This window comes from Nannospalax galili, unplaced genomic scaffold (assembly GCF_000622305.1).
Source record: "Nannospalax galili isolate Female #2095 unplaced genomic scaffold, S.galili_v1.0 scaffold600, whole genome shotgun sequence".
Classification (NCBI taxonomy): Eukaryota; Metazoa; Chordata; class Mammalia; order Rodentia; family Spalacidae; genus Nannospalax; species Nannospalax galili.
In genome coordinates, this window is record NW_008348789.1 from 1,006,730 (window position 1) to 1,028,858 (window position 22,129).

The 22,129-nt window shown below is 36.5% G+C and overlaps 1 protein-coding gene across 2 annotated transcripts in view; it reads right to left on the reverse strand.

Annotated features, from left to right (window-relative positions):
- Cdh12 (cadherin 12) overlaps nt 1–22,129 on the reverse strand; it is a 1,253,457-nt gene that overhangs the window by 232,060 nt on the left and 999,268 nt on the right. The window lies entirely within an intron of this gene.

Sequence of the window (22,129 nt, forward strand, 5' to 3'; positions counted from 1 at the left end):
CCTCTATGGGCATTGCACTTAACATACATGTGCCCACACATAGAAAAACATATAAACATAACTAAAAATGAAAATAAATCTTAAAAAAATCATTGAACTAACGATTTCTTTTATGAAACTCACCTAGTCACAGCTGACAACACACAAGCAGTCACCTGAATTTACTTAGAGGTTATATCCCGATAATAACATCACTCCTGCTCTGTTTGCTCCTTCACTGATTGGCATAGAAGACAAAGAATAGATCACTCTTTTTTTTTTTGCATTTATTTTATTTCCCTTGCTGTTTTTGATACAAGGTCTCAATTTACATCCCTGACTGATCTGAAATATACTCTGTAGACCCGTGTTCAGATTATAGACATACAGACGTACAACATCACACCTGGCAGGAATGTAATAATCTTTTGTGTGTGTGTCTGTGTGTGTGTCTGTGTGTCTGTGTGCGTGCGTGTGCACAAGAACACACACTATGGTGTAATTTAGTAGGACAGAAGCCAATGAGTTATGCATAAAAGTAAGAGTTTAGAGTTTCAGCCTATTTCCATATTTATCAACATGTACATCTATATTTCTATCATTATCTCTTTTTTTCAAATACATAGAAGCAGGTAGAATATTGACATTTGTAGATTATCTAGTCTAAACTTGTCTTTTTTCAAAGGAGAAGACAGAGTCACACAGCAGTTTATCTGTTGTAGTAGCTGATATCTGAAAAAAAATATATGTACATATATGTATATATATATATATACATATATATATATATTTATACTGTTATGATGGATCATTGTACCACTAGGTAAATTAAGTAGATATTTCTGTTCTAATTCGTTGTTCACCAGTGTAGCTAAAATTCCTTCTGATGGGGTATAAACAACAACTACCTCCAGCTCCCTTGGTCCCAACAATGGAGGTATAATTTCACCAAACTGCAGTCTGGGAAACCAATGAATGTATTGGGTTTACAATGGGTGAGGGTTTATTTACATGAGTGTCAGCTGCACTGGAAACCTTTCATCCAAGCATGCGTGGTGTCTTTCCCACAGTCACATAAAATGGCAAGAAGCCTCCCCCAGGCACCTCCTTAGCCCCTCCCCCTGTCACCTGCAACTGGGATCTACTAATTGGTTGGAAAGTGTGGCTGATTCTCCCTGCCCCTCTTTCTTTTGAACACATAACAGTCAACAAGCTTAGCTATGATGATCCTGGGCAGGAAGGAGCAACCAAGCTTGGGAATATGGCATCTGTCCATTGTCTTTCAGAGGACAGTCCTATGCAACAGTAGGAAAATTGAAGCAGATATTTGTGCTCTAATTCACTGTTAAACACAATCCTTGATAGGATGTTTCATCTGTGGTTCGACAGAATAAAGAATTCTGACGATATAAAAGAAAATTCAAGAACTTTGAGAAACTGTGAATTTATGTTTGATACATAGTTTTTAAAAACTGTAGGTATTATATAATTTGTTCTATAAACCTTACTAGGACACATAACAAGAAATAACAAGATTATTCATAATCACATTAAAAATACAGAAAACAATTGAAGAAAAGTAGATCTAATTTATCCTAAATGCAATTTCCAAATAAATCTAACAAACTTCCAGACATGGTTGTAAATGCTTTGTTTCTGTGAAGTTCTTGGCTCCCAGGCCTATGCTGTCCTAATAACCAACTGACAAAATCAACCACTTCCTGGCTTCCTCATCAGCTGTCCTCAGACCTGCTCCCTCATGCAACTGAAGCTGACCAGTTGGGTGGGTGGGATGACTATCTTCCCCTCTGTCTACTGGGTCTCTTAGGGTTCAGTGCTAGTTCTCCCTGAGGACATGCCTATCCACCATGCCCATAGAAAATAATCAGTCTGACCTGTAAGTTCAGGAAATAAAATGAATAAACTCTTAAAGAACCAAAATAAAATAAGAAGATATAATATTTATTATCATCTCCAAATGTTAAATGTAGAGTATAGAACTGAGAAATAAAGATTTGAAAGTGACTCAAATCAAGTTTGGTAGGAGATATAACCCAAGTATTTCAGAAAAAGAGCAATGTCCTAATAGAATAATCATCCCTAATACATGACAAGATCATCATAATTAAAAACTGTGAAAATGAAAAATCTGTGAAAACACATAAAGAGAATATTCTTCATGTAGGAAAAATAATATACATCATATATAAGATGTCTGAACAGATAACTCAGTGGTTAAGAGCTCATATTGTTCTTGCAGAGGAGGTGAGTTCCATTCCCAGCACCTATATTGGGCAGCTCACAAACCCCTGCAACTCGAGCTCCAGGGGATCTAACACTCTCCTCTTCCAATTTCCAAGAACACCTGTACACTTTAGATACACACAAACACACACGGATAATAAGTCATAAAAGAAGAATAGATACTATTTTTGAAGTATCAAAATAACTATGAACAATGTGATTATAGTTACCTTAAATATGTATTCCTCATTAATTATGAGCTTCAACAGACAGGTAGTAATTTTGGTATCTAATGTTATAAATAATTAAATAAGCTACAAATAATCTTAGTTTGGATTTTATTTTCCTTTAAACAATTTGGATGCATATTTTTTAATTCACATTTTTTTCTTTTCCATTTACAGAATTTCCATTTTTCCTTCCTTAATACTAGTTAGTGTTGGTGACACTTTTTTTTTTTTTTGGTTGTTTTACTTCATTTGAAAAGATCTGGTTTCTCCTTAATCCCTTAAAGATTGTTGCTAAATGTAGAATTCAGAGTTCATATTTGTTTTCTTTCAGCATGTCAAACATATTGCATTTCCTACTTCCTTCTTCCCATCAGTGAATCTGTTGTCATTTGTATGACAGTACTGGAGATCCAGTTTACAATGATGCCCATGAGGGAATGTGAAGAAAACCAAGTGGAGTAACTTTCTAAAGTGACACTCACAGTGGTAAAACATCTATAATATAACCCCCAGAACTAGATAGAGTTGGGCAGAGAAAATTACATGTGTGTGTCTTATTCGTTGCTAAATAAAATGTGTATAGTCTGTATAAACCAATTGAGAGGTACAATTAGACAAACTATATTTTAAAAGAGCTACACCAAACAATGTCCTGTCCACAAAAAAATGTCTAAATTAATAAAATAATTCAATTATAAGATGGGGAATACTGAAGTGAAGTGAGCAGTTAAAATGTATCAGACAGAATTTTCAAGTAAGGGCTAGAGAGATGTCCTGTGGGAAAGAGAGCTTGATCTGTAAGCACGAGGGTCTGAGTTTGAATCTGCAGTATCCATGTGAAAGTCAAACACGACATTGCACACCTGTAGCCTAGTGTTGCATGGGTGGAGAGAGGAGGATCATTGGTGTTTATTGGCAGCTCTCACCTAGCTTCAAGTTAAGTAAGAGACCTTATATCAAGGAAGTAAGTCAGAGTGTGATGGAGCAGGACACCTGATGTCCCTCCACTGGCTTCCATTTGCAACCATACTCACACTTGCACATATACCACACCCACATAAACCACATATTCCTATATCACTAATCCATATGCCACATGTACATATACCATCGCACTCAACACATACATAAATACAGAGAGAGAGAGAGAGAGCAAAATAAAATGAATAAATAAATTTCAGGTCATGCTATAGCAATATTACATTAGCAACAAAAATTTAAGAAATGGAAATTTCAAAAATAAGTTTAGTTTAAAAAAGCTCCTTCATTTACTTGTTTAGAGAAACACTGCTTCCAAAGTTATTCCCAGTGCTCCCTTCCTTGAAGAAATAATAAGGCTTTTTTCATTCCTCTCTTCTCTTGGTTGCATTTATTAGCTTTGTCTGTTTTAGCAGAATCCCCTCTGTGTAAATTAATACCTTTCCATAAAAACTGAGTAAAGAAAATAGTTTAAAACACATGTACCTGTGGTGGTTTGAATGAAAATATCCCCCATAGGCTCCAAGTATTTGGAAATTTTGTCCCTAGTTGGTGGCCCGGTTCGGGGAGATTTTAGGAGGTGTGGCCCTGCCGGAGGAAGCAAAGAACTGGGGTTTGGTTTAAGAGTTCTTAAAGGGTTGGAGAGATGGCTCAGTTGTTAGAAGCATTAGCTGCTCTTGCAGAGGACTCATGTTTGATCCCCAGCACCGACATGGCAGCTAACAACTGTCTGTAACTCCAGTTCCAAGGGATCTGACATCCTCTTCTGACTTCTGTGGGCACTGTACAACATGGGTGCACTTACATACATGCAGACAATATGCCCATACACACAAAGTAAAAATAATAAATAAAATATTTAAAACTTAGTTCTTTAGCCTTGCGAGATTTCCTGTCTCTTTTGCTTCCTGTACCTTCTTAAAAATATGATCACTTGGATTTCTTCTCCAGCCACATTCGCTGCCATGCCTCGCCCAGCAATATGGACTCTAACCCTTTGAATTGAAGTCCAAAAAACTCTACCTTCTATTATTTTCCTTGGTCATGGTGTTTTATCACAGAAATAGGAAAGTGACTAAAAGAGTAACTTTGAGAAGCAAAGCTGGTTAAAATGTATGCAAAACAGTCAAATATGGTTGATGCTAATTATGGGAGGAAGGTTCCAAAGAAATGGATAAAGAAAATAGTTCTTTTCCTATTTACAAATTTTAGTTGAGTTTAGTGAAAGAATATTATTTCCATTTGAACATGAAATATACCCTATGAGCTCATGTGTTTTAACACATGGTCCCTAGTTGGTGGTACTGTTTTTGAAGACTGTATAAGATGGAGACACTTTCTCGAGAAAGTGGCTCATGGGGAGCTGACTTTGAGGGTTTGTAGATCTGCCTCACTTATTCTTGACTGCTCATACAATGTGATTAGTCAGCTTCCCATAACTGCTTCTATGCTTCCTCCACTGTGATGGAATGTATCACTCTAGAACTATTAGCCAAAATAAATGCTTTCACTGCTAAATTGCTCCTTGTTAGGTATTTGGTCAAAACAAGAAAAAAAATCTTTATAGAAAAAATAGTAACAGAAATGGCATCCTTCTTGTTTTAAGTCTAGTCATGTGGAAACACCAGGATGTTAGAGATGCCAGAACCATCTTCCAGGAAATGCTTTAAGAATGGATTGGGGGTTTATGAATCATTTAGATCCAAAATGTCCTGAATTCCAGACATGGAGCTGCAGGTTTCATTACTTGCTCTGTTGGATTTTGCCCCTGCTTTATACTATTTCCATGCCATGGCCCATTCCTCCTTTTGAGAACAGGAGTGCTAACTGCATCATTGTCTATTTTTTTGTTTTGATGGGGGTCAAAATTAAGATAGTGCCTCAAATCTTAGAAGAGACTGAGTTTCTAAGAGTGTTGGGACTGTTAAAGAGTATAGGATTTTTTTTAAGTTAAAATGAATGCATTTTGCCTCATGAAATGACCCATGAGGTCTATGGGGGTCCAGTGTCAGAATGTTGTTGCTTGAATGTACTAGGTCTGCCATGGACTCATGTGTTTGAACACTTAATTCCTAAATTATTGGCACTGTTTGGGAAGGTTGTGGAGTCTTTAGGAGATACAGACTTGCTGGCAGAAGTAAGTTACTGGGAGCTTTATAGTCCTTGCCCACTGCCTGTTTAGACTCTAATTCCTGTCACTACAATGTGGTCAACTGGGCACTGACTCTAATTACCATGGTGTCCCTACTCTGAGAGAGTATATTACTCTTAAAATGTAAGTCACAAAAAACTCTTCCTTCCTTAAATGGTTTCTTGTCTGATATCTAGTCACAGAAATGAAAGTAATAAGAGGATGGAAAGAAGATTCTGAGTAGATGTAGCTGACAGTTGAGTGGTGGAAATTGTTCTAGCTCATTGTTACTGCTATTATTTTCTGAAGTAGAATATTGATTTTTTTAAATTTTACCTACTACCTCATACATTCTAAGCAAGTTAGACAAATACACTATCACTGGGATATATTTGTTGATCAATAATGCTGCTAAAAGGCATTCAAAATTTAGTTGGTTCAGTCTTTTACATTATGAATTTTATGAATTAGTATCCATGAATGAATCAAGTATCTGATAGGAAAGCAGATAGACACTTGATGGTTGGATGGATGAATGAATGGATGGATGAATGCATAGATTGTTGGTAGATAAGCAGAGGGATGCTTTATGATGAAATACCCAAACTGACTCCATTTTATTCTAGGTGACTATTGCTTCAATTTGTGTTTCTGCTCAGCTGCTGCCCCTGCTAACTGCACCAAACTAGGCAGAACAGCCTCATGAAGGCTATACCTACATTTTCAGGGAAAACATTGTTTAGACACTACTGGGAAACTTACAACTAGCCAGGCAGAATATCCTCTCCCAGATATACTTTCATCTCTAGGGAGCCCATTGTTTCTGCAATTCTGAGAAACTAGCTTTTCCTAACTGAAACTTAGAAACTATTTGTTAACTGAAAACTTCTGGCAACTGATCTGCCTCTGGTATAGTGTAACTTTGGTTATTAGCTTTGCCCCTGGCATGATGTAATTATGGTTTTTAGCTTTTAAAGTTCTGTTCTACCTCCCATGGAGGTTGAAAGTTGAGACACCCTCAACCACTGTCTAATAAAAGTACTCTTAAAGCGAGCATCGCTATGTGGCATTCCTCTGTGCTTTGCGGTGGGTATAACAATGGATGGAAGGACAGATAGACAGGGATGGATAGATGATAGATAGATGACAGATAGATAGATAGATAGATAGATAGATGATAGATGATAGATAGATAGATAGATAGATAGATAGATAGATAGATAGATAGATAGATAGATAGATAGATAGATAGATAGATAGATAGATAGATAGATAGATAGATAGATAGATAGATAGATAGACTCACAATGGAAACAAACATCTGGATGTTTATGAGGTTGTTCCTAGAAACTGAAGAGGAAAGCCCCAACCTGAATGTGGATGGCGCCATCTAAGAAGCCCATTTCCAGGAGTGAAAAGAAAGGAGAGCATAAGCTAAGTACCATCATTCATCCCTCTGTTTACTGATTTTGGATAAATGTGATCAGCTGCCACATACCAGGATGAAATGCACTTCCTGTTATGATGTGCTATAACTTCCACCTGTGAGCCAAAATCAACCCTTCCTACCTGAAGTTGCTTTTGTTTGGTATTTTAGAACAAGAAGGTGAAAAAAAAACAATTAACATAATCATTATATATTAAATTTATGAGTATATTTAATCATTACAGAACATTGATTTCTTAGAGGAATCAATATTACATTGTATTGCTCAGTTAATATGAAAAAAATGAAGCAAACAGTTAAAAGATTCCTGGTGAATTAAGGACATTAAAATATATCTCTTGTTCCCTAAGTAACCAAACGATAGCAAAAGTTCTAAGATACAAATGAAAAGTATTACTTCAGGAGTTTATCATTAAATCATGCTGACAAGGTAATGCCGTTTAGCATATAATTATTGTTTCATAATTTAAAGATTAAAATTACAACTGTTTATATTACTGTGATTTTCATTCTGGTTTACTGATTGACAATAAAATGACTGCTTAGCTACACAGCTCAGTTAATCAAAACCACTTAGACTTTTCTTCTTTAGATTATACTGAAATATTTGTTTCTTGTGTATGCAAACCTGTGTTCTATTTCATCTTATATTGCCTGGAGTGCTAATTGTGTATCTATATGAGCTTCATATATACATATTAATATTGAATCTTTATCAAATTAAAGGGAGGTACTATTCACTAACTCATCCTGCCTTCCACATTGAAAAACTATGTCACTTCCTAGTTTCAAGTTAGTACAACTTTATTTGCAAATTAAGTGAATACTGAAAAAATGCCAAGTTAATATTCAGAAGTGAGACTTCATTTTTCAATTCTTCATGTGGCTTTTAAGTACCAGAGCAACTGCCTACTTTTTATTTTATAAAGCAAGAGGGATTTTACAACTGGAGAAACAACTGATGTATGTCTGAAAGAGGGAGAGATCAGTTAATTGAATTGAGGGTTGGCTTGTCTCAGTAGCTTTTCTTTGATTACTATTTGATTATTACTGTGAGAAAACAGTTTATCCTCCATTAAATGTAATATTAGCAGGAGAATTGCAGGATTTTAGAAAAGACAGGAAAATTCTATGAGTGACATGATTTGATTTGTTTGGGAAAAGGACTTGCCCCAGAGGATGCAGAAAACAATGCATGCTGTTGAAGAATGTTGTGATGTGGTATTCCCTATGAAGTTCATAGACATAACCTTGTTGGTGGCTAAGAGAACTGAGAGCTAATTATAAGCCGCATATTGTTTTCAGTGTTATGTTAGGGGTGTGTGTGTGTGTGTGTGTGTGTGTGTGTGTGTGTGTGTGGTGTGTGTGTGTGTGTATGTGTATGCACTTTTTGAGACTGAAACCAAAGTCCACTTAAACATAAAAAGCAAGCAGTCTAACACTGAGTAAACCTTGAGCCCTGTTCAGTATTGATCCATTAATTTTGTTAACTTTTAAAATAAATTTACTGAGAATTTCATACATGCATATAAGGTGTGTTGATCAAATCCACACCTACTCCCTCCCCTCCAACACCTCCCATACCTCCCCATTACTTTCTCCTGACAACTTTGTATACTCTTTTTTTTTTTAATGGGGCATTTTGCTACTCTAAAATTCCCCCCTCTGAAGAGGTAACAGTAAAATCTTTTAAGGATTGGATACAAGCTCCCAAATACTTTTGACATTTTTGGCCTTTAAAACAGAGTACGTTGCTAAAAGGCCCAGGAACATTTTGACTTTTAGCCAAGAAACTGGCTAACTGCCTAGCCAATTCCTACATACTATTCTTCTTACACCATCCTCTGAAGAGGTTACTCAAATATCCAGTGGGGTGAATCTTTTTTCAATTCATGTACTGTCTACTGATGTATTCCATTTTAAAAGTAGGAAAAATAAGTATTTACAAATGATAAGTTTCTTCCCTGTATAATTCAGGTAAAGAATATGACACAAATTTTATTTTAATAAAATACACTTTGTAAATGGTAGATTTAAAAAATGAGTAGAGTAAGACTCACACAATTTATATAATATCCTTAATGAGTTCTCAGAAATATAATCATCTACCACTGTCCCAATGAATAGAAGAGCCATTTCCTCAACTCTTATGAGAAATTTTAATCTTTCAAAGTTTGAGAATGATTTCATAGTGAATAATATGCAGTGCTTTATAACTAGCCCATGTAAATTTGATTAGAACATTATTATGAATGCTTTGTAATATTCTATAATTAAGAATAGATTATAGTGGTTCACAGTCTTAAAATGCTCAAAACACTCTACTAATTTCCAGTTGGTTATATATTAAATATTTATTTATTTTCAGCTGCCTTAATATTTCTGACTTGGTGTGTAAGTTTTTCTTTTCTGTTAATTTTTTATTTTCATTTTTATTTTGGACAGTCTAATATTTCTTTTTCTTTTTCTTTTTTTCTTTTTCATCTTTTTGAGACAGAGTCTCTGTCTCAAAAAGATGAACTCACTAGGTAGAGCAGGCTGACCTCCAGCTCACAGAGATCTGCCTACCCCTGTCTCCCCAGTGCTGAGATTAAAGGTATGTGCTACCACACCTGACTTCTAACATCATTTCTATAAACATTGAGAATTAAGACTAATTCATAATGAAAATAGCATTTCTCATTATACAATATTCTGTTTTACCTCTGGTAACTCAACATATTTTAAATGTGACCATATCATGTTAAGTTACATTGACTTCCTTATGTCTAATGCTTACACGGTACATTTTTAAGATTTCCTTTAATTATTAATCTAGCTTTGTCTATACTTTCAACTGGAATTCATAGTAGGTAGTATATAGTTTTGTCAATGTTTCTCTAATCTAAAAATTATTACTTCTTAAATTTAAGTATGTCATGCATTTAACTTTATCTCCTGAAAAGATTAGCTATAGTTCCACTTCTACACTTTATAGCACAATCTTATTTAATATATAATATTTATAGAGACAAATTAAGAAGTTTTTGGGTTCGTCTTTAACCCAGTATAACCAGTGTTCTTCTAAAGAGGAAAAATTTGGAAATAGGCATGCCAGAAGGAAAAAACAAGTCAATAATTTTTTTGTGCCAAGGAAGTATTGCTTGATAATCTTCACAAACATCAGAAATCACCAGTACCTCGACTTATAACCTACTGAATTCAGAGCTAACACATTTAGCTTACTTCACCCCAGATGTAGTATATTGTTACAGGATGTCTATCTTGTTAATGTAAGTACCAGCCCTTTTACACATGATGGTTGCTACAGCATGGTTCAGTGTCCTGTGGTGCTATATGTTCATTGCTTAACTTGTTTTGTGGTGTTTTGCTTTCAAGGGAGTTCTTGTTACACCATCCTTGTATTTTTCAGTCTGATCATTCATGTCAATAGAATATCTTTTTCAGTGTTACACTGTTTGAGTTTCTACACTTGGTATATGTACTATTTGGCCTTTTACATCTTCACATTGAAATTTTTACCAAAATTGGAAAATATTGGTAATTATGTGTTGAAATATAACTTTTGTCTTCTTGGTTTTCTGACTAGGTTTGCAATGTTGTTTGTTCCAGTGTTTCGATAGCTTAATAATATACTATCTCAGCTGATACCTCATTTTATTTACCTCTTGAATTTGTGACTAGTTTCAAAGACCATTTTCCATGTCATTTATCTTATTTCAGTCCCATGAAACTGATCTGACAGAAAGCACTGCAACACTATTTCCCTTAGTCTCCAACTATATTTCCAATGGTATCTGATGAGATCAGCACTAAAGTCATCAGCTTTACAATAATTGAGTGCTTTCCTCTTGATTGTTGATAAAATGTTTCTACCTCTTAATATAATATGTTCTGTATTTCTTCCTAAAATTTTTGAATAACAAATTCAGAAAATCTAGATATTGTCTCCCTAAAAAGGGCCTTGTAAAAGTTACATTATTGGCAGACAAGCTTGATCTCTCATGTTTGTTTTCATTATTGGTTAAGTAATCCCTTACGTTTTTGCTATTTACATATAGAGCATCATTTTTACTGAGGGAAGTAGCACTTTCTTTCTGCCTGTTACCTCAGTGAAATATCCCCCTTATGGATAATCAATAACCACAATATGCATACCAATTTGTTGCATTAATACTGGATACATATTCCATAATGTCTGCATCCATCAGGGGTTATAGGAAATGATCTGGGTCAGGAGAAGGTGGATCTTATTGAAACTCCATGCTAAAAAATTTATCCTGACTTGCCAAGGGATTCACTCTGTCTCTTCCTTCCCTACACAAATTCAATCTTCTTGATACCTGTAAGATTTTAACTGTTTCTCTCAGTTCTCCATCCTTCAAATCTACCTCTTGTTCTAAGTGTCCTTGTGGGAAAATCCTCCAAATAAAGCAGCCGGGCTCATGGGACATATGTCATGCAATTTCTCCTCTTGGGTATCCCTGTACTTGTTAAGGGAGCCCAGTTAATCCTCTAGCTCATGACCCTCCTGCCTCTGTGAGGGAAATTACAGACTTATGCCTCAAAGACTCCATGGCATTATTCACGTCACACAGAAATTTCTTACTCATTGGTCTGCTGAAAACCTTAACTTTCCACAATTATTTCTACACTATCTGTATTCTGCTACTTCATTCACTATCTGAAGCGAAAATAAATAAATATTTGTTTAGGTTCTTTTCATAAATTCAAACTATAAGACATTTCTTTTTCACTTTAGCTAATATAGATATTTGAAGAATAATTCCTTATGATTTGTGGATATATATATATTCATTCCTATATACAGAATTATTCTAATGTTTTGGTTAAGTGTTGGTTCACAGCTGAACACATACTCTTTATTTTTCTTTATTGGTTTTCTGAGACAGGGTCTCCCTGTAGCTCTAAGTGGCCTTGAACTCACTATGTAGACAAGACTTGGTCTCCATCTCAGAGACCCATCTGCCTCTGCCTCCAGAATGCTCGGCTTAAAGGCTTGTTCCATTATGCCAGGCTAAACTTGGATTCATAAAAATAGTTATTTTTGACATCTCTAGACTTCTTGGGTAGTTTTGTAGGAATAATTATAAGACTATAAAATAAAATAATTCAAAATACTAAACCAATTGCCAGATGTGTTGGACCAGACCAGTTATCTTAGTACTGGGTCAATTGAGAGAGATTAAATAAGAGCTGAATAGGACTGAATAGTGGGTCCTAGTCTCAGAAGGAGAAAGAACAAGAGGAGGAGGAGGAGGAAGAGGAAGAGGAGGCAGCAAACAAATAAGCAACCCCCCAAAAACAGATAAAATTCCAAATCTAAAACCCTAAAAGGAAAAGGCTGCTGAAGGAACAAAGGAAGAAAGAGCAATCTTTTACTGAGCTATTTCTAGGAGGTTTTCTTTTGTCTTTCTTATATTAATCTTTCAGTACTTATAACAGCAATTTTGTAGCAAATAGAACTGAATAATTTTCACAAAAAAAGAGAATCTTTTACCAAAACTCCTCCATCTTCCACCAACTTTAAACCTAGACATCTTGTACACCAGAATTCATTTTGAATTCAAGAAACAGTCAAAATTCCAGTATGGGTAAGGGAGGGATTCTTGAAGTCCCGGTAGGCTGCCCCTGCTCCCATGGATGGCGGTACATCCATGTACATTCAGTGCTAAGTGGACTCAGTGAGTTAAAAAAAAAAAAAAAAGAAAATACATAAAGATGGCAGAGAGATGTGGTAGGGGGCTATGAGAGAGGCTGGAGTGGAGAATTGAGGGGTAAAGTTGATTAAAAAAACACTGTCTACACATAGGACATTCCCAAACAATAAATAAAAATAAATATACATTTAAAACAGTTACACAAGTGTTCCACATTCATGTGCTGAAAGTGTAATTATCATCGATGGTTCTTTGCTAGATAGAGTCTCATCACAAACCAATCTCATGAGAAATATACAGACCTAGGAATGGGTAATTGTTTTTCCAAATGTTTAAAATTTATTTATTGTTATTTATGTGTATGAGTATCTTGCTTGTATGTAAGTACATCATGGGTGTACAATGCCTAAAGTGTTCAGAAGAACGTGATAAATATGCTGGAACTGGAGTAGGAAGGTGGTTAGCCACTTCGTGGGTGATGGGAATTGAACCTGGGTCCTCTGCAAGTGCAGCAAGTTCTCTAAATCTCTAAACTTCTAAACCTCCTTGCCTTCTTCTAAGTCGAGTAGATGATTTTTATGTGTTTCCTCTTTACTATTTACAAATTATTAATCTTATTGTAGGAAAAACATTAAAAATATTTTAGCCTAACAATTTTCTCATTAACCTAAGCATGCTTCTTCCATGCTGGATAAATATATTACTTTGTCATTGAACTAGGGCATCTAATTAGGTTCAGGTGTTATATAAGTTGCAGTTATCAAAAACATGAAAGAGAATTTCAACACGTAATATTGAAATAACAATTTCTAAAAGACTAAAACCTAATTAACAATGAATTTTTCACAGCCATGTTTATGTTTTTAATGTTTAGAATTTCTTATTAGCATATTAGATATTTATTGGTTTATTTTTCTAAATGAATAAAGATCAGGAATGTGAGAAGAAAAACTTGTGTAAATGTGTTAAATTTTACAATATCCACTATTACTTTTCAGGCAACAATGAGAATGATAAATATTTCCTAAATTAGAGATTAAATAAATATATTTGATGACAGAAACACAAACATAGCTATCTAGGCATGGTGGTGTTTGCCTGTAATCCAGCACCTATGGATATAAAGCAGGAAAATCACCAATTCCAGGCCAGCCTGGGCTACAGAGCTGGACTTTGTCTCGAAAACAAAGGAGGAAAGAAACAAGATTATATTTGTGTGTGTGTGTGTGTGTGTGTGTGTGTGTGTGTGTGTATACTAGATATGGTAAAAAGGACTGAGCCTATTTATTTTAATTTTCAAAAAAGAGAATCTTTCACAATCTCCTCTGTCCTTAGGTTTAAATCCATACCTCTTATAATTCAGAATTCATTTTGAATTCCACATAGCATCTGCATTTGAAACAGTGAAAATTCCAGCACGAATCAGGGAAGGGCATATGTATGAGTGAACTGGTTCAATTTGGAACTTTTGTGCTTTTGTTGTTGCTGTTGTTGCTGCTGCTGTTCTGAGACAGTCTCCCTGTAACCCCAGCTGACCTGGAATTTACTATATAGATCAGCTTGGCCTTGACCTCACAGAGAGATCCTGCCTCTGTCTCCAGAGTGATTGGATTAAAAGTGTGGGCCACCTCCAAACCAAGGCCTATTGCTAAATAGGAAATTAGTGTTCCATAAGAAAATAAATTTATTTATGTGAAAATTACTAGTTCAGAAACGGTAATTGCATTTACAAAACATTTCTGGAAAATAGAAGAATGCTTTCTAATCTAATCCAGGTTTTTACTAAGTGATATGATAACCATGTTTTCACTTTGAATCATTTAATTCCCATTGTGAAATAACACAGGCAGAGAGAGGAGAAAACAGCTTTGACTCTTCAGGATTCCACCAATTGCTGTTGTGTTTTGCTTGAATTCTACAGTCACTAATCATATTTTGGCACCTTTAACCATCAAAGCATTTTATAAAATTATCCTATTACAGTGTTTTTCTCAGTGGCAAGATTAACATGACAGCTTAATTGACATGTTCTTTTTCTTTCTAATGCCTTTGCCAAATAAACAAAGTGTTTCATTTTTGTGAATTATATGTAAAATTGTAGCCTGTTTTATTTTTTTTTCCTTTTCTCTTTCTTTGTCAGAAATGACAATACTACTGATCCTGAGTACGTCACCTTAATTTTATATTTTGAAGATTAGGATAGTAAATAGTAATACTGGTGAGATTTGTATAAATCTATTTTCAATAATTTTCTTTTTTTCTTCAAATTATTTGCATATTATTGAGACATTTAATGTGTTAATCACAGTAAGGGAGACTCAGAAGGAAAATTACAACACAAACTAGTTGTGTGTTACAGCTTTGGTAGTACTAACATTTTAATTTGGATGAAAATAAATAAAGTTATGGGGGCTGGAGAAATAGCTTGGTTGGTAAAGTGTCTGCCTTGAGAGCAAGAATATCTGCATTTCACCCTCAAGAACCCACATAAAAATGTCCTGCAATGTGTTTCACTTTGTAATCCCAGTAGTGGCAGAGACAAGCAGATTGTTGGGGATTCCTGAGTTTAGCCTACTTGGTGAGAAACAGGCACAGAAGATACCCTGAATTAAAACAGAAAGCAAAAATACAAATTAAAAAACACATGGATGGTAGCTAAGAAATGACACCAAGGTTATAAACATATACACATATACACACAGAAAACATGTGCATATACATGCACAAATAAATTTCCATAATTCTGTGAAGAACTATTTTTTGCCAGAAAATTAGAAAGAAAACAAAGGTCAAAATATAAACATTTAAAGGCAGTGATTAATGATTATAATAAAACCCAACTAACACTTCCATCAGGAACTAAGTAGGAAAGTCTACTTTCATGTTACACCTTAATGTAAGGCCTGTTTTTACTTTTTATTCTCCCTTCTGTCCTTCCTTCCTCCCCACTCCTCTTTCACATTTTTCTCTTCTTCTCCATCTTCTTCATCCTATTATTATTATTATTATTCTTTACTTTAGAGAAATTATTTCTTATGGAAATACTCTTTCTCATAGTACTATTGTAGTGTTGGTCGCATATCTCATCTCATCTCTGATACTCTGTCCATCACATAAACACTTAGCACACTTGGTAATTATTGCTAGTAAAGGACCAAAGAATAAATATTTCAAACTTTGTATGTCAGATGGTCTCTTTGATGACTTTGTCAGAAAAGTGTGATTACAGTCATAGACACTGTATAAATATCTGTAGCTTTATTCTAATGAAAACAGGCAACCAGTTGTATATAACTCAGAAGGTATGTGTTCTGCATAAGAACTATAGATTGAAAGATTCCTGAGAAACTGATTTACTTAGTTTTTGTTGTTTTCCCATTGCTGTTGAAATACCAGGATTATATCAACTGTAGTTATCTGATTCAGATTCTAATCTAACAGAATTAGTATATTCTTAGAACTAAATGTCTGTCAAGACACATTATACAGTTTGGAAAACAATTAGATCATACAGATATTAAAGCCTTAATAAGTGACTATTTACTTGGTTTGATTTTTAATTTGTATGTGTAGGATGATAAAGCTGATTCCTTTTGTAATGATCTCATGACATGCTAATTTTCATGAGAATTTGGTTGAAATGAAGAGCTTTCGAGGGTTAACAGGAAATAAACATTTACATAATGGCACTATCATCCCTGTCTTTGAATTCTACATCTTCACACCAAATGATATCCCGACAAAGATTTTAAGGCCTTGTTGTATTTGTGTTAAGCATTTCATTGACTCAATGGCTTGCATTTTGCCTTTGATTCTATTTACTCCATGAGTTCTTTTCACCTAGACTGATTAGTATAATCCATCAGTGTCAGTTTGCTTGATGTTGTTGTTAAAGACAATAATTATTGTTAGAGATAGTATTGTTAGTGTGTGCTTCTTTAGTCTTTGACACATTTTTCAATGAGAAACAACACAAATTGTTTTATAGGGCAGACCTGACATCTACGTGGAATACCCAGTTTAAGTGACTGGACCTCAGCAAGCGTCTACAGCCAGCAGGGCTTTATGTAGGTACAACCACTCTCCTATGATCACTTACTATAAAGCAACAGACAATTGGGCCAAGGTAGCATCTTGTCTGCTTTTGTGTACAAAATACAGATAGAATAGAGCAAATAAGAGCAAGCAGCCCCACGGCTAGAAGGCAACTTTAAAGAAAAATGATGCTTGTAGCTATCCTGCCAGTAGCTGGCAAAGCAGTTTTTATAAAACATATTTAATGTTTACAACCACTTGGAGGCTGGGGAAAAAATTAATACATATTTGAAAATATGTTTAATGTTTTGTACCACTCTGAGGCCACAGAGCAACTCCTGCTAAAATATATTTAATGCTTAGAGTCATTTGGCAGTTTAGGAAAAAGGAAACTTCTTGTTAATTTTTAACATTTATTGCTGATCAGTGACTGTGAAAGCAACGATCAGTGCAGTGTGTTTTATGTTCAGGGACACACTGTGCGGCTACTAAAACAATTCGTACATTACTCTCCAGGCCGCACCAAAACTGTCAATAGCATTACCTTTGCAATTGTACTGCTAATAAAAACACAGAAATCAAAGGTAGGAATCAAATGTTCCCTTAACACACAGTCATAACATCCTATGTTCCTGGAAACAACATTGCCTTGCTTATGCTACGGACACTTCACAGCCTTCACAGGAGGAATCATCGGGCCCAGCTCGATTTCATCAACTGTGTTAAGGCCGCTCAGCAGATTGGGAAGCACAAGTATAATCTAATAATTGGTGTTTCTTACAAATCAACAGCTTGTCTGCACACATTAAGGTAAAGGAGCCCTCTCTACATCAAAGGAAATGTAAATTGGAATACAAAGTCTTTTAGGTCTTAAAATAAGTTTGGTTGAGTTTATAAAATGTGATGACAATGCTGAATTGTTTTCTTCACTCCCGCCACACTTGAATGCCTTGCTTTCTCTTTTCTTGTTCTTCAGTGCTGCCTTTTCTTCAGTCTTATAGGTTTAACCAAGAATTTCAGTTTCTTTTCAAACTATTATTCCATTCATTTCTTTTACTCGCCTTGAAATTACAGCTGATTTTTTTTTTTAGTGACTTTCAAATTATCTTAAGCACACTTAATTTAACAAAGTCTATTTAACAGAGTATATTTTAACTTCTTTTCCAAAAACGTAAGGACCTCAGAGCCCTTTCACACCACCATTTTCCTTCTCCTGGCAGAACTGGCAAGCTCATATTTGAGTGTTCCAATCCTGAGTCTTTTGTGAAGACAAAAATAAATCATTATTCTCTTATATAAAAACTCTTTGTTTAAATGCTATGTATTTGTCTTTTCTTATACCTTTCCTTTTGTGCCACTCAGAACTTCCTTCTGAAAAAGTTCTGTCCTTCAGAGTGTTTTTTAAAGCGATTTGGAAAAAATTCATTGTCGTCCACGAGCTTGGTCTGCAGCATGACCTTGGAGCACAGAGTACCCAGTCAGGATGTGCACGTTACCGTGCATGGGAGACAGACACTGAATTGCATATAGGGTATAAAAGGCTGAATCTTTCCTTCTTCGGGGTCCTGCATTAGAGAAATCTCTCTCTCTCTGGGTCACTGTATTGGCACAATAAACTGCTCCTTTTTAATTTCTCAGCCATTTGTGGTCTTCTGTGTGTACCACACATTTGCTGTATGAAGAAGCTTCAGTGGTGAGAGTTGAGGAATGTACCAGTATTCTCTCCACCCCCTGTTCCACTATGTTCCATGAGCTTTAGGAGTAGAGGTTTTGCTGTTGGTATGACACTTCGGGCAGGGCATCTCTCAGACATGTATTCTTTGTATGTTACCAGTTGTGGAGTTCTGCAGGGGACTCCATCTGTTGCAAAAATAAGCTTCCTTGATTAGTTGTGTGCTGTTTGTCTTCTGTGAATATGGGGATCCATGTTTGGCACATGTCAAGAAATTTCAGTTGTCTGACTTCAAGCACAAGACCCATGCCCACTCAATCAGACAAGGGCCCAGTGTGATATGAGGGAAATGGGTGGCAGGCTAGCTCTAGCCGAGAACTGTTGGAGATTGATTGATTCTGGGAGAGGGATAGTAGACCTCCCTTAAGGTCTCTAGATAGGCTTACTAGGCTCCAGTGGATGAAGTTTTACTGAAGGACATCCAGATTAACTGTTTGGCCAGATGAGACTTAGCATGTATGATAGAATACATGAAGCCCTGTTTGGGGGTTATGGGGACATGGATGGGGGAGCAGTCTTAATTTTATTAAAAACTGTTGTATGAAATGTACAAAAACTCAATAAAATTTTAAATAAAAAAATTTTTAAATGATGATAAATAATTGAGTTTTCAGAGTGTAGGTGGTGGGAACAACTGGCTGTCTGAGGAAGGAAGAAATATTTAATGGCTAGGACCTCTGTAATTTACATCTTCTACAGCTAGTCTCCTGAAAATGAGGATCAAAATATTACCAGGACCCTTCTCTATTTAAAGTTTATTATACAGGGGCAGGGCAAGTGATCATATCTGTATCTATATATTAATTCTTACTATTTCTAATAAACTTGTGGATAAGGTAATCATGGTGTTTAGGTCAAAGAATCAAATCACAACTAAGATGAATAACCTATCTGAACTACACAGTGTTAGGCAATGGCAGTGGGGATCAACTCTAAACAGGTAAAAAGAGCTGCCCATGGTGGCACCAAGCTACATTATGTGAAAAGAGCTATAGCCCAGACAAAAGACCCAGGAGACTAGATTGCAGACCATAGTGTTATGAGAATTATTCCTTGGTTTTGAGCCTAATCAACTCACCAGGCTTACTGGGTTGTGATGACTTAATAGTCTTCTATGCTGTACTTTATCCCATTTTCTGGCCTATATATCAATAGAAGTTATTTCATGTGTACATCAGCTTAGTGTCCTGGCACTGCTTGGGTTAATATATTAGAACTTTTAGTATTACAGGTCCACAGAACTAAATCCAGAGAGCAGGCCCCCACCTAGAATTGAGTTTCATGACATAGAACTCATTCTGTGCTAGGATGGAAATATGAGGGTCCTAGAAAGGGGCTGAGCATATACTGCAAGACAGAGCAAACTGAAAGAGGAGCACAACGCATAGGCTGTGGAACATGGGCTGTAAGAGACGCCACAACTTCAGTGCGCCTCTGTTCTGGAAAACTTGCAATTCCTGAATGGAGGTTGGACTGACTTTTGAAAGTTAATATTGCAGAAGTGATGGGCAGTCTACCAGGTAGCTGCAGCAACAAGCTGAGGTATACCAATTATCATATGAGCAAACATGGAATATTTCTATGTTCCTCAGTTAAACTTTTGTTGTTTGTAGGTTTGTTGTTGTTGAGAATGGTCTCCCTCTAGCACCAGATGGCCTGGAATTGTTTATGTAGTCCAGGTTAGCCTTGATTGATCTCATAGAGATCCACCTTCCTTTGCCTCCTGACTGCTGGGATTAAAGGTGTGTACTAGCATGTCTAGCCCTGCTTAGTTAAACTTTATGATCAGAGCACAACCTTATCCAATAGCTTGGCTTTGTAAAGATATTATTAGCCATAATTACTTAGTTGAGTTGCTCAGATATTCATGCTCCTAAGAGTTAGTGGATGCCTGTTGTTTTACACTGCTGAGATTTGGGGTGATATATTATGCAAGCATAGATAGCTAAGGCATAGCCTTCCCCAAATACTGAAACAGCATCATCCATAATGAGACAAATAAAATTGTATTGTATTGTAGTGTATTGTATTGTTACATGTTATAGGATAAGACTGTAAAGATTGTAAGAGTTGCTTCTCTCTTTTTTAAAATTTTATTATTATCATTATTATTTTATTTTTTGTGTATGCCTGTATTGCCTGTACGTAGGTAAGTGCACCCATGTCTTGCAATGCCTGTAGAGGTCAGAAGAGGCGGTCAGATCGCCTGGGACTGGAGTTACAGACAATTGTTAGCTGCCATGTGGGTGCTGAGATTCAAACCTGCATCTTCTGCAAGAACAACTGGTGTTTGTAATCGCTGAGCCATCTCTCCAACCCCAAGAATTGCTTCTCTTGAGCAGGAGAGATGGCTCAGTTTGTATAATTGTGAGCCACAGAACCTTGAGAACCTGAGTTTGAATTCCTGGAACCAATGAAAAACCTGCCAAGGCAGTGTGTTAGTGTAATCGCAATATTTACATGAGTACATAGGATGAAGAAGCATGAGAATTCCTGGAAGCTCTGCTCCTGCTAGCCTGGTTTGTACAGTGGCATACAACAAGAGACCCTATCTCAGAGGTAGTGGAAGCAAATGACTGACACCTGAGGATTTCCTCTGACCTTTCATGAGCACTGTGGCACACATACACCAGGACTCACACATGAGCATGCACAGAGACACAGATACACACAGTCACAGACACATACTCAAATATAGACACACACATCACACACAGACATATACACAGATATACAGACATACATCACACAGAGAAATACATACATACATACATATATATAGGCACATACAGATATCACACACACACCACCCACATCACACATCACACACATCACACACAGACATATACATACTCATACACAAACACAAACACACATCACACACAGATATTCACACAGATACAGAGGCACAGACACAGGCACACATCATGCACATACATACACACAGATACACAGACACACACAGACACACAGAAATACACACTCACACAGACACAGGTACACACATTGACACACACAGAGGCACACATAAATAGGGATAAACATTAGTAGAAGACATACACACAGAGGTATATATATACATATAGACACACACAGAGACATACAAACACTCACAGAAAAACACATACTCATACACACTGACACAGAACGTAGACATATATAAAAACACACAGGTAAAAACATACATATGCTCCCGCCCTCAGGCCTTTCTTGGGGTAAGTCTACCATGCAACCCTCCGTGCCTTGACTCCGCCCGGCCGTACTCACCCTTCCATCTCCCCCGCTGTTCTCTACTCCTAGCTTGGGCCCTGTGGCATTCCTAGTCTTGGGGCCCCAGACACCTGGGGAGCCAGTGCTGATTCCTGACCCTGTTCACCCACACTGGCTTGGTGACTTCCTTGGGCCCCAGGAGCACTGCCTCCGGCCCCAGCCTCCCCCTCACCTCTCTCTGTTTCCCCGGACCTGCACCACCTGCTAACTCTCCTGGCCTTCTACCCTATCCTCAGGCCTCTTGGGGTGGGTCCATCGCAGAGCCCCTGCACATTGACTCCCCTGGCCTCATTCGCCCTTCCATCTCTGCCCCTATTCTCTGCTCCTGGTTTGGGCCCTGCGCCATTCCTGGTCTTGGGTCCCCAGACACCTGGGGAACTGGTGCTGCTTCCTGATCGTTTT